Source organism: Balaenoptera physalus (genome assembly GCF_965194825.1).
Source record: "Balaenoptera physalus genome assembly, chromosome: 5".
NCBI classification, from domain to species: domain Eukaryota; kingdom Metazoa; phylum Chordata; class Mammalia; order Artiodactyla; family Balaenopteridae; genus Balaenoptera; species Balaenoptera physalus.
The window spans coordinates 126,957,184-126,969,391 of record NC_138884.1 but is presented as its reverse complement, the minus strand read 5'-3'; positions in this window follow the sequence as shown (position 1 = coordinate 126,969,391).

The following is a 12,208-nucleotide window of genomic DNA, read 5'->3' as shown; positions in this document are numbered from 1 at the left end:
CTTTCCCCCTATGTCCTCTCTTAGGAATGTTATGGTTTCAAGGCTTACACTCAAGTTTTTAATTAATTTGGAGTTGATTTTTTGCGTATGGTGTGAGATCTAGTTTCATTCTTTTGCTTGTGACAATCTTTCCAACACCATTTATTGAAGAGACTGTTCTTTCCCCATTGTATATTTTTGACTCCTTTGTCAAAAATTAATTAACCATATATGCATGGATTTATTTCTAGGGTCTCCATTTGGTTTCATTCATCTATATGTCTGTTTTTATGTCAAACCCATACTGTTTTGATTACTATAGCTTTTTAATATAGTTTGAAATCAGGAAGTGTGATGCCTCCAGATTTGTTTTTCTTTCTCAAGAATGCTTTGGCTTTTAATTTTAAAATTTGTGATTTGGTTTCCTCATCTGTGAAAGGTTAATAATAATTTCTCCTTCTGTACAGTTGACACCTATTTGTGGTTTAAAAGACTGAGAAGTACAGACTATTGTTAGACAATATCTGATTTGCTTGTTAACTTGTTTGCTTACTCATTTCTGCAATTATTCATTTAAGAGATATTTTCTGAAACTCTCCTATTTATCAGCACTGATCCAAGTCCTTGGGATACAGTAGTGAACAAAGAAACAAAAGTCCCTGTCCTACCTACAGTTTATATCCTGATGGTTACATGATTATAACAGCAGTATAGGCAATTATTCTAAATGAACTACAAGAAAAGCAAAAAGAGAAAAATTTATAAACTTAAAGGGTGCTGATATATCAATATCACGCAATACATGACAACTTTTTAGATTTCTAAATCAATAATTCATTGTAATTGACATGAAGGTTGAGTGGATGGTCTTTGACTTACTTGTTATTTATTTATTTATATTCTATTTTCAATATTCAGAATCTATTTTTAAACTTATTATTCTCTTATTAGAACTTGTTTTTTCTTCTTTTCATTAGATTATTATCTTCCCTATTCTTATCTGTTTTCTGCACAATTGGCTTTAATTAGTGTCAATTTATAGAATGATTATCGCTTTAAGGATTGTTTTGACAATCTATATTAGCTGGAAATTTATTTAAACAGATTGGACAACCAAAGTATCATTTGTGTTTTTCACATTTATTATATCTTGGCCTAAAATGAAAATGAAGGAAAAATAAACTAGCATTTTTAAGTCCTGATGATCTTCTTAATGAATTATTGCATTGAAATACTTATAGTAATCATGGGACATAAATCTTATTAGCCCCCTTTGAAGATAAGAAAATGAAGTTTCATCAGGTATATGGTGGAATGAAGATTTGAACTGTTCTTTCTCTGGCTCCATAGCCCCATTAATTTTCTTCCTCCAAGCTGATAATTGATAGGCTAATTAGAGAAAATCAATATCTTATTTGGATGTATAAATGCCAGGAAAAAAAAAGGAAGACAAAGCAAAAAGATAACTGACATGATACTACTACATGTACATGATAAACTGAGGTTTATATAATTTAAATCTAACTTTGTGACAGGTATAGAACACCTAGATTGTAAGGATAACATTGGTCCTTGATGAAATCTATGTGTGATCTTTAAAAGTCTCTGGACTGAGCACATGAAAATGATTCAGCTATACTCACCATAAAATAGTCAACCCAAGGCCAATTCAAAACTTAATGTTTTTTGTTAAAAATTACTTTTGACTAATGCTTTTTTAAATAAATACTTTATACAGATTCTAGTCTTTTTGACCCACCAGGAATACAGTGTAGCCATGTTCATAAGGCTTTTCGTTGCTCTCTTGTCCACAAATCTATGGACCCAAGCTCCCAAATATTTTTCAAGCAACAGCTTCATCAATCATTTTGACAGCCATTGGGATAGATCAGAGACCCATAAAGGGTTGCATTATGGATGAAAAAACAATGCAGTAGAAAAGTGTTATGGATGAAAACTTTTCATCATCCTATATATGACCTACTTGAATTATCATGCCTTAGCCAAAAGGAGAGGATGAAATCAGCAAGTGCAATGACAGGTAATGATTGAAAATGTAAGAATATTTCTAACTTTTTGAAACCTGTAAATCTGTTTTTCTGAAACACGTCTTTCACAAAACTTCCTTGTTTATTATGATTTGTATGTGTATATAATTTACTTTGCAAATTGTTCTAGAAGTTATTGATGATTCATTCAAAATATAATACTTTTAAACTTTCCAACATAGAAAACGAGACAGTGAAGAAATTTATTAGTAATAATTGAAGAGCAAATCCCTTTCTAAGTGCTAAATTCATGTGTTCTTAATAGTTTCATAGAAAATAGACTTGGTACTTATTTACAGAAGAATCACAATCTCCTAACTTCCTAGGCTCACAGTCACTGTTTGGGGGTTTATCTATTCATAGAGTCACTTTGCTTCTCTCATTATGTCTTCCCAAGCTTTGACCCCACCAGTAAATATAGATCTGCAAAAGGGCTGCCCAAGTAATTGTTAAGTAATCTGCAAACAGTCTTATACAAATGGATGGTCAGAGTAGTCAGCCTGATCATGGAGGGTTGTGGAATCCTCAGAAATATCCTCCACATCTGTCCTTTTCCCACTCCTCACCATAAACACATTATGCCTTATATTTCTATAGTCTTCTAAGAGATCTCTTATAAGGATTTTTTTGTGCATATGAGAGCAAGAATAATGTTGGTTCACAACAGCTCTTTAGCAAGTACTCAATGAAATAGAGTTAAAGAAGCAAAAACTATGAGCATGAGAAGGGTAAAACATATATGTAAGTTAAAAATATATTGTAGTGAAAAAGATTGAAATATTATTCAAAATTCATGCTTCAGTATGATTAGCATCTTTAATTTCTGAACTAAATAACATTCACCTTCTGGAAAGCTCCTTACACATTAGTTCCCATCTTGGTTCAAAACTGAGGCTTCTAAACTGCATTTACATACCCCCATCTCTGCAATTAAGAGAGCTAAGAATGACTTTTATTGTCATAAATCCTAGCCATTGTAATAGTTTTCCTTCTTATCTGTGAGAAGGATTAAAATACTCCAGAATATAGAGAGCTAAATAATCTCTTTTATATATGTCGACCTAAAGCAAAGAGAATGCCAGTTATTTCTCCAACAAAAATGGGTTTATTTGGGATCAGCAAAGAATTGCAGTTTGGGATCTATAACCATGGAAAGCCATGTGCAACTCCTCAGCAAAAATGGAAAGGAGAGCTCTTTCATAGAGAGAGAAAGGAAATCAGGAGGGCTATAGTAAACAAAGAGTTCATGGCTTTTCATTGGTTGAGTTGTGACAATCTTTCATTGGTTGAGCCCTTGCCAGGAAAGTAAGGGAGACTTTCTACTTCTTGTTGGGCTCTGCTACCAACCTAGGACAGGAGAGTTCCCCATTCTGGTCTCCAAATTCTATATAATTGATGTTTCTTTATTAATTTTTACATATATATGATTTAAAATTCTAAGCAGAGGTCAGATTTTGAGGCCACTATGAGTGTGGTGTCTTGTCCTTAAGCTTGAATAATTTTTTTAATTGAAGTATAGTTGATTTACAATATTGTGTTAGTTTCAGGTATACAGCAAAGTGATTTGTTTTATAATTATATTTTTTAATTCTTTTCCATTATAAGTTATTACAAGATATTGAATATAGTAACAATAAATCCTTGTTGTTCATCTTTTTTACATATGGTAGCGTGTATCTGTTAATCCCATACTCCTAATTTATCCCTCCCCTCTTCCCCTTTGGCAAGTTCATTTTCTATGTCTCTGAGTCTGTTTCTGTTCTTCAAGTAAGTTAATTTGTACTATTCTTAGATTCCACATGTAAGTGATATCATATAGTATTTGTCTTTGTCTGACTTACTTCATTTAGTATGATAATCTCTAGGTCCATCCACGTTGCTGCAAATGGCATTACTTCATTCATTTTTATGACAGTAATATTCCATTGTGTGTGTGTGTGTGTATAAATATATATATATATATATATATATATACCACATCTTCTTTATCCATTCATCTCTTGATGGGTGCTTAGGTTGCTTCCATATCTTGGCTATTGTAAATAGTGCTTCTGTGAACATTGGGGTGCATTTATCTTTCAAATTAGAGTTTTTGTCTTTTCTGGATATATGCCCAGGAGTGGGACTGCTGGATAATATGGTAGTTCTATTTTTAGTTTTTTAAGGAACCTCCATACTGTCCTCCTTAGTGGCAGCACCATTTACATTCCCACCAACAGCCTAAGAGGGTTCCCTTTTCTCCACACCCTCTCCAGCATTTATTATTTGTAGACTTTTTGATGATGGCCATTCTGACTCGTGTGAAGTGACACCTCATTTTTGTTTTGACTTGCAGTTCTCTAATAATTAGCAATATGGAGCATCTTTCCATGTGCCTGTTGGCTATCTGTATGTCTTCTTTGGAGAAATGTCTATTTAGGTCTTCTGCCCAGTTTTTGATTGGGTTGTTGATTTTCTTGATTTTGAGTTGTATGAGCTATTTGTATATTTTGGAAATTAATCCCTTGTCAGTCGCATTGTTTGCAAATATTTTCTCGCAATCCATAGGCTGTCTTTTCATTTTGTTTATGGTTTCCTTTGCTGTGCAAAAGCTTACAAGTTTGATTAGGTTCCATTTGTTTATTTTTGCTTTTATTTCTTTTGCCTTGGGAGACTGGCCTAAGAAAATATTAATTTATGTCAGAGATTGTTTTGCCTTTGTTCTCTTCTAGGAGTTTTATGTCTTGTATTTAAGTCTCTAAGCCATTTTGAGTTTATTTTTGTGAATGGTGTGAGGAAGTGTTCTAGCTTCGTTGATTTATATGTGGCTGTCCAGCTTTCCCAATACCACGTACTGAAGAGAATGTCTTTTCTCCATTGTTTATTCTTGCCTCTTTTGATGAAGATAAATTGACCATAGCTGTGTGGGTTTATTTCTGGGCTCTTTTTTCTGTTTCATTGATCTATATGTCTGTTTTTGTACCAATACCATGCTGTTTTGATTATTGTAGCTTTGTAGTATTGTCTGAAGTTTGGGAGAGTTATGCCTCCATTTTTGTTCTTTTTCCTTAGTATTGTTTTGGCAATTCTGGGTCTTTTGTGGTTCTGTACAAATTTTAGGATTATTTGTTCTAATTCTGTGAAATATGTCTTGGGTAATTTGACAGGGATCACATTAAATCTGTAGATTGCTTTGGGTAGTATGGCTATTTTAACTATATTAATTCTTCCAATTCAAGAGCATGGGATTTCCATTTCCTTGATCATCTTCAATTTCCTTTATCAATGTTTTAGAGTTCTCAGCATATAAGTCTTTCACTTCCTTGGTTAGATTTATTCCTAAGTATTTTATTTTGAAAAGATAAACTTCTGTCAAACTACTAAAAATTGGCCTGTTTTTACACTTATTATTTAACTTTTTCAATTAATATTTTTTTTTCTTTTTTTTTTAATTTTTATTTATTTATTTATGGCTGTGTTGGGTGTTTGTTTCTGTGCGAGGGCTTTCTCTAGTTGCGGCAGGTGGGGGCCACTCTTCATCGCGGTGTGCGGGCCTCTCACTATTGCATCCTCTCCCATTGCGGAGCACAGGCTCCAGACGCGCAGGCTCAGTAATTATGGCTCACGGGCCCAGCCGCTCCGCGGCCTGTGGGATCTTCCCAGACCAGGGTTCGAACCAGTGTCCCCTGCATTGGCAGGCGGACTCTCAACCACTGCGCCACCAGGGAAGCCCAATTAATATTATTTTTATCTCACCAAGAAAACAATAAAATCACAGAGGGATTGTAATTTTTGTGTATTAACATACAGAACAACGAATTATCCCACAAAACGTAGTCAAATATAGACACCTGTTTCATTCATTTGTAAAATCATTCAAGAAATATTTCTTGCGCATACTCAAGGCCAAGTACTGTGCAAACTAAAGAGATACAAGCAGGGAACAAAAGAATGTGGCCTCACCCTCCCAGATCCAATTCATTTGGAAGATTATCTAGATTTAGACATTCATGATATCTTGAACAGATTTTCCTTCTCTCTATTTCACACTGATTTTTGAAACAAAATTGTGGCAGACAGTTTAGCATAATAAGAGGGAGCAAAGACCCTTGATTTGAGAAATTTGGATACAGGAAATTTGTGTTGTTATCCCTGACACTGATGAATTATCTAAACATGAGAAAGTTACTTAAATGTATCCTTATGTGTTTTTAAGGTGTCTCTTCCTCTCTCCCTTGGCCCTCTCTTGTTCTCTCACCCAGATCCTAAGCTACTTGAAGTGGAGAGACCTGGACTGTGTCCTGTTTTTGTCTGTTTTTCTTTTCTGACCCTGGGCTAAGCTCAATATCCATGGAATAGTAAGAGTTCAAGTACGGAATCTTTCAATTACACTGAACTTAGAAAAAAAAAAAATCAAATCCTAACCAAATATCCCCTTTGATTCTCACAAACTATAAATATAGCTATACTTAATATTTATTTTAGCCACCATTCCAGGAAGTAACATTAATAATTAATACATATGAAGTTCTTTATATATGTTGGTTGGTTTATACATGTTCTACTCACTTTGAAAGTATTCTTCTCATTTAATATTTTCACATAATAATCTCAGACTGTACTGTTTTACAGATGAGAAAATTAAAGCACAGAGGAGGTCAGTAACTTGCCCAAGGGTACACAATAGGTGAATGAAAACATCCTTTAAGAGCACAGGAAAAGCCTTCAGCTGACCTTATTCTTTACATTAATTAAAGTTCTCCCCTCTCATAGGCTTTCACTACTAATTATGATATTGTATTTTTCTTTGTCCCATCTTTATTTCATTAACTTATTATTATGGAAATTTATAAGCATACACAAGCATAATTACTAACACTCAGACATTCTTGTTTCATCTATATTCCCAATCCATTTATGCCCCAACTAGATTATTTTTAAGTAAGTTTCAAATATTATATCATTTCATCTGTAAATAAAATCATGATCCTCACATTTACATAAAAATAAATAATTCCTTAATATAACCAACAGGTACTTGTTCAATTTCAACCTCCCTCATTCCATAATGATTATTTTTTAGTGTTTTTTTTTAATCAGGAACCTAACCAGATATAATTCTTTTTTGATATTCTTCTTCTACTCACCTTTTGTAGCCTACTCTCCTCAGTCCTTTTCTCTCCTACCTTTATCTTCATAAAACATGATTTATGGCTTTCCTCATTTTACTCTTCCACCATTCTAAGACTCCATTCATCCTAGCAAAATATTGATGAATTCTTTTTTGATGATCCGACTAACTTGCTGTACAGTTGGCAAGTACCCAGCTAATGTACCCAGGCTGGCAGTATATGATGTCACTGTAACAGAGAATAAGGGCCTGGGGGAGAAGCAATGTGCATTTTGGTGACTACTTTTAACTATCACTAAATGAAGTATAAATTCCTATTATCTTTTTCATAGCAGTAAAACATTCAATTCCTTTAATCAGTCCCAACAGTATGTTCAGTGGAATTTAGGGTATTTTACATACCATAAAAATATTATAGAAATTATTTTAAATGCACAAAGGATAAATAGAAAAAATAAAGATTATCTTTAATCATTCCACAGATCTGAGATAACTACAATTAATATATTGATATATTCTATTTTCTTTCTAATAAATTTGTGTAAAATACATTCAGCAAGATATAGATACATTTAAGAAAACTGAAAGAATTACAGTATGGGGGAAGATTCTAGATTCAAATAGAATTAGATTCAATCTGCCAATTCTACTTTTTGAGATCATCAGTAAATCTAAGATTTATTACTACTTCTCTACACTGTAAAGTGGGACCATTATTAATACTTGTTTTCTGGAGATAATATGAGATAATACAGGAAAGTGCTTAGAACAGACTATGACAGTCATTGCTGAGAAAGGTTCACTATATTTAGCATTATACTCATTATGCTAATGTGAATACTTAAATCAAATTATTTCCCAATAGAAACACTGGAACACATTGTAGATGAGATGTAAAATGTTCTCCAACCTTTCGTCAATCTCATACTTACTTGCTCTTTTCTGAAGGCATCACATCACAAGTGAGGGCTAAGTATTTTGCTTGTCATTCAAATTTTATTACACTCAAGTTAGGAAAAATAGTGTAAAATTCTAGGAATGTATTGGTTATTAGTTCTTTTAAAATTTTATTTATTTAATATATATCTATAAATTTAGCAGTTGATAATTTTATCTGTTTCCCCATCTTGAGGATATTTTATGAGGAATTTGAGAAAGACCATGAGAATGACAACAATTATTGTAGAAAGCATTAGTTAAGAGCCTTTAGTTTTAAAAATTTGATCCTGCTCCTGTCATCAAATATAGGACATTTTAGTAGCCATGACTAAGCTTACATTGTAGATACAATCATATAAAAAATACTCAACAAATATAGCAGCCAAGAATAATAATATCTCCCCTTGCTAATTCTATTCATGTCATAATATGTTTATTTTTTCCACAAACTAGTGACAGAGTTAACCTCCTAAAATATAAGTTGGCAAACGTCATCAACCATATAATGATTATAGCCTACCAGAGTTATGAATGTCTTTCACCAGGATCTCAGGTGGTAATGTTAGATGCAATTCTCCAATCTTGTAGCAACCTGAATATAAGCAAAATATATGCATTTATGTTCATCTCTGCTCACTTTTAGACCTACAGAGCACAGAATGTATCAATAGCCAAACTACCTAAAAAATAAGCAGATGTTGTTTTACTTTTCCAGTTTCTATTAAATATCCAACTTACACACAACCAAAAGGTAAATGTAGAACCAAAAATCACTTAACAAATTCCATGAAAATTATCTTCCTTTAAGATTTAACCACTTTGATTTTTTTAAACAAAAATATATTTAAATTTGAAGGAAAATACATATATTTATTTTTGGAATGCAGGATTTTCAATATATATAATTACCTTTGCACTACACTCACCCTTGTCACCCAGGCAGAATAACATAAAATAATTCTGAAACTATTTACTAATGCTCAAATATTTTGGGTTATAGTCTAGATTCTAGAAGAAAAAGGATTGATTTTAACAAGGAAAAAATTTTTAGGCTGGACTTTAAATGCACTGAAGATTTAAGAAATGCATCCTGAGGAAGCAGAAACCCAGGAAAGAAAAAAAAAAAATTGTTGCCCCCAGAGAGGAGTCCCCGATATGAGATTTCCTGTCTGCATCTCAACCAGTTCAGTTAATGCCCTGGAAAACATGAGCTTCTACACAGACTAGAGGCATCATACTGTTTCTTTGACTTCAGGCTTTCTGCTTGACAGATACCCTTTGGAATTTAAGACCCAAATTGTGTCTAAAATACAACATATTAACTCTGGTAGTATCAAGGACGTGCTTAAATTAGTTAAAATATGTAATATAGTCAAGCAAATATCATAAATCCATAAAAGATACAGAAAATAATTTGAAATTGCAAAATTCAACCAGTCCATGATTAAAGTAAGCGATGTCCCAGAAAATATGTAGGTACATATGACAAAATTGGGCAACTGGCTTGCACGGAAGGCAGAATATGGCAGGCCTGGTAGATGAGGGAAAGAGGAGAGGCTGTTAGCCAAGTCAGTAGGATACCTGCAGAGATAGAAGGGCAAGCAGATGGTACTCCCAATGATGTAGAGATTACATCATCCCACTTAACTTGGAGAACAAATAATTTAATAACTTGTCCAAGGTCACACAGCTAGTGTGTGACACGGAGCTGGAATGTGATCATGTAGGCACTCTGACTCCAGATTTCATTCCATCAGCAGCCAGACCTTGATGCAGATGTTTAATGTCATTTATCTAAGATATTCCTCCTCATTTTCCCCTTTATCATCTGAAGAGAGAAAAAAATGCACATTCTATCTTACCTTTCCTTTGAGTCATTTTTTTTGCCCAATATTTAGGCTTTACCAGCAAAGATTATACGTTAAATATGACACTCTGAAGCTTTAAATATTGATTTGCTCATAGGTAAAATATAATTTACTTAGAAGCAATAAATTTAGACATCTTTTCTCTTGTAAGGAATATTAAAATTTAATACAAAAAATAATCAGTAAATGAAATTTTTCTCAGTAGAGGATAATAATAGAAAATAAGACTATGGTGATGATTCATGTTTCAGTGCCAACGTATAAAAAGCTTGGAAGTCATCACTCTTGTCCTACAACAAGAGAAAGCTGGGCAAACTGAAAATCAGTGATCTTTCCTGGACCCATCAGAGAATTGAGGTCACAGGCAAAAAATTACTTCCAAATCTGGGAGATAGGCACACCCAGAGATGCGCAGGAACTGAGCTCTGTTTACTTGAACAGAAGCTGCTGCTGGAGCCACGAATAGGTAGAAACAAGTAATTTTGAAGACTTGCTGGGGACATTGTACGGACTAGCATGAGAGTGAGAAACTCCTAGGAAGCCATAGCTTTAGTGAGGCCACAGAAGTTTCTTGGGCTTTCTCTCCAGGAGCCCTGCAAGGTTCTCACAGTGAGGAGTCCCTCATGGCCCTGGCAGGAGTGCAATTCTTTCATGTATTTTGTGTGCCTTTTTTTTACTAGACGTGTAAATCTTATCCTGGTTATACTATCTTGTCTGGAATTGGACATTTCATTGCATTTTAATGAGCTACTATTTAAAAATAGTCATTATGTTTTCTCAGCATAAAGTTAATGCTGCAGGTTAAATTGCTTGGAAAGCAGTCTCTGATACGTAGTTTAGTCTCTTAATAAAACAGCATTTCTTACCTTTCTTTTCCTTTTAAACCTTAGCTCAGTTAATATCATTCTTCCTTTCCCTGGGTGTAAAATTTCTCTTTAGATGGTGGAGGGGGAAAAAAAAAATCTGAAATTTTGAACAAGTTTCATCTAGAAACATAACCATTTGAGTTGACTTTTGTAGTGAGTTTGGGATGAAAGTTAGCACACTTAAATGTATGGCTAACCTAATTTGTATGCAAATCAGTGTCCCCTGAATTTTAATGCCAGTGGAGAGTTCCATATTAATATAGGTTTTACAATAAGTTGTATTTTTGCAATTTACTTCTGTGGAAATGTTTAGGAGAATAAGATGGTAACAGTGAGTGTGGGGATTTAAGACACCACGTGCAATTGATTTTACATAACACTACTCTTCTTCCATTTGAGGAGAGGTGCTCGAGTTATATGTGGCAACATTTCCTCAGGCTTCAAGAGCAAAAGTACCTGCAGCAGTTTATAGAATTAGTCATCACGTCTCACTAGAGTTTTTTTCCCAGTGGGTAGAGCTGTGGACATTTGAGACTTCTCACAAGCCACAGATTGTGCAGGAGCACTTAAAATGTTAATCTAGGCATATTTTAATTTGTATAGAATACAGAAAGTCTGTAGAGAAAAATTTAAATTTACTCTCAATCTGGTTCAAACCTGTTCTAGTTTGAATGCCAGAGGGGTGAGAGGTGGAGAAGAGCTCCAAAGAAGGCTGTGCTGGAAGGAGGAATGAGAAGTCCCTGGGAAACTATGGTTGGAGAAAGACCTAACTGAGCAAGAGACCAGGAGGCAAAACACAGCATTGCTTCCACGGGCTGTGCGAGATCAAGATACACTGAGGAGAGGAGGGAGGACTGCATCTGAAGGAAAGAAGCCTGTCAGTGAGGCTGTAATGGCAAGAGGAGCCCCTAACCCGGGACCTGTACCTTAGAGTTTCTTCATATCAAACACACACACAGGTCACGCACACATACACACATACTAGATACGTTTAATCTAGCACTTTCAGGTTTTTCTGTAACTCAGGATCTGGCACACAAGTGTGGCACAGCAAAACATGCAACCATCAATACCTACTTTACAAATGATTGCATTCCAGCTTCAGGGAATTGAGTCTCCCCACCTCCTGTGTTTTGACATTAAAACAAAAGACCACTATGTCAGATACTGAGAGCTTTGTGGCTTGTGCCCGGTCAACATCACAAATAGACACTTATTGGAGTTCAGGGAGGGCTTGAGCAGGAGAGGTGCTTAGAAAGAGAAGTGGCGAATGATTGGCATGGCACACCCTTCCTCTTAGGTCACATTACAGCAAACAATTCTTGCATTGCTGAAGCATCCTTTCTGAGTAGTGTCAAGGGCCTCTTTTCTAGTCCTTTGAGCTCCAATACACGATTC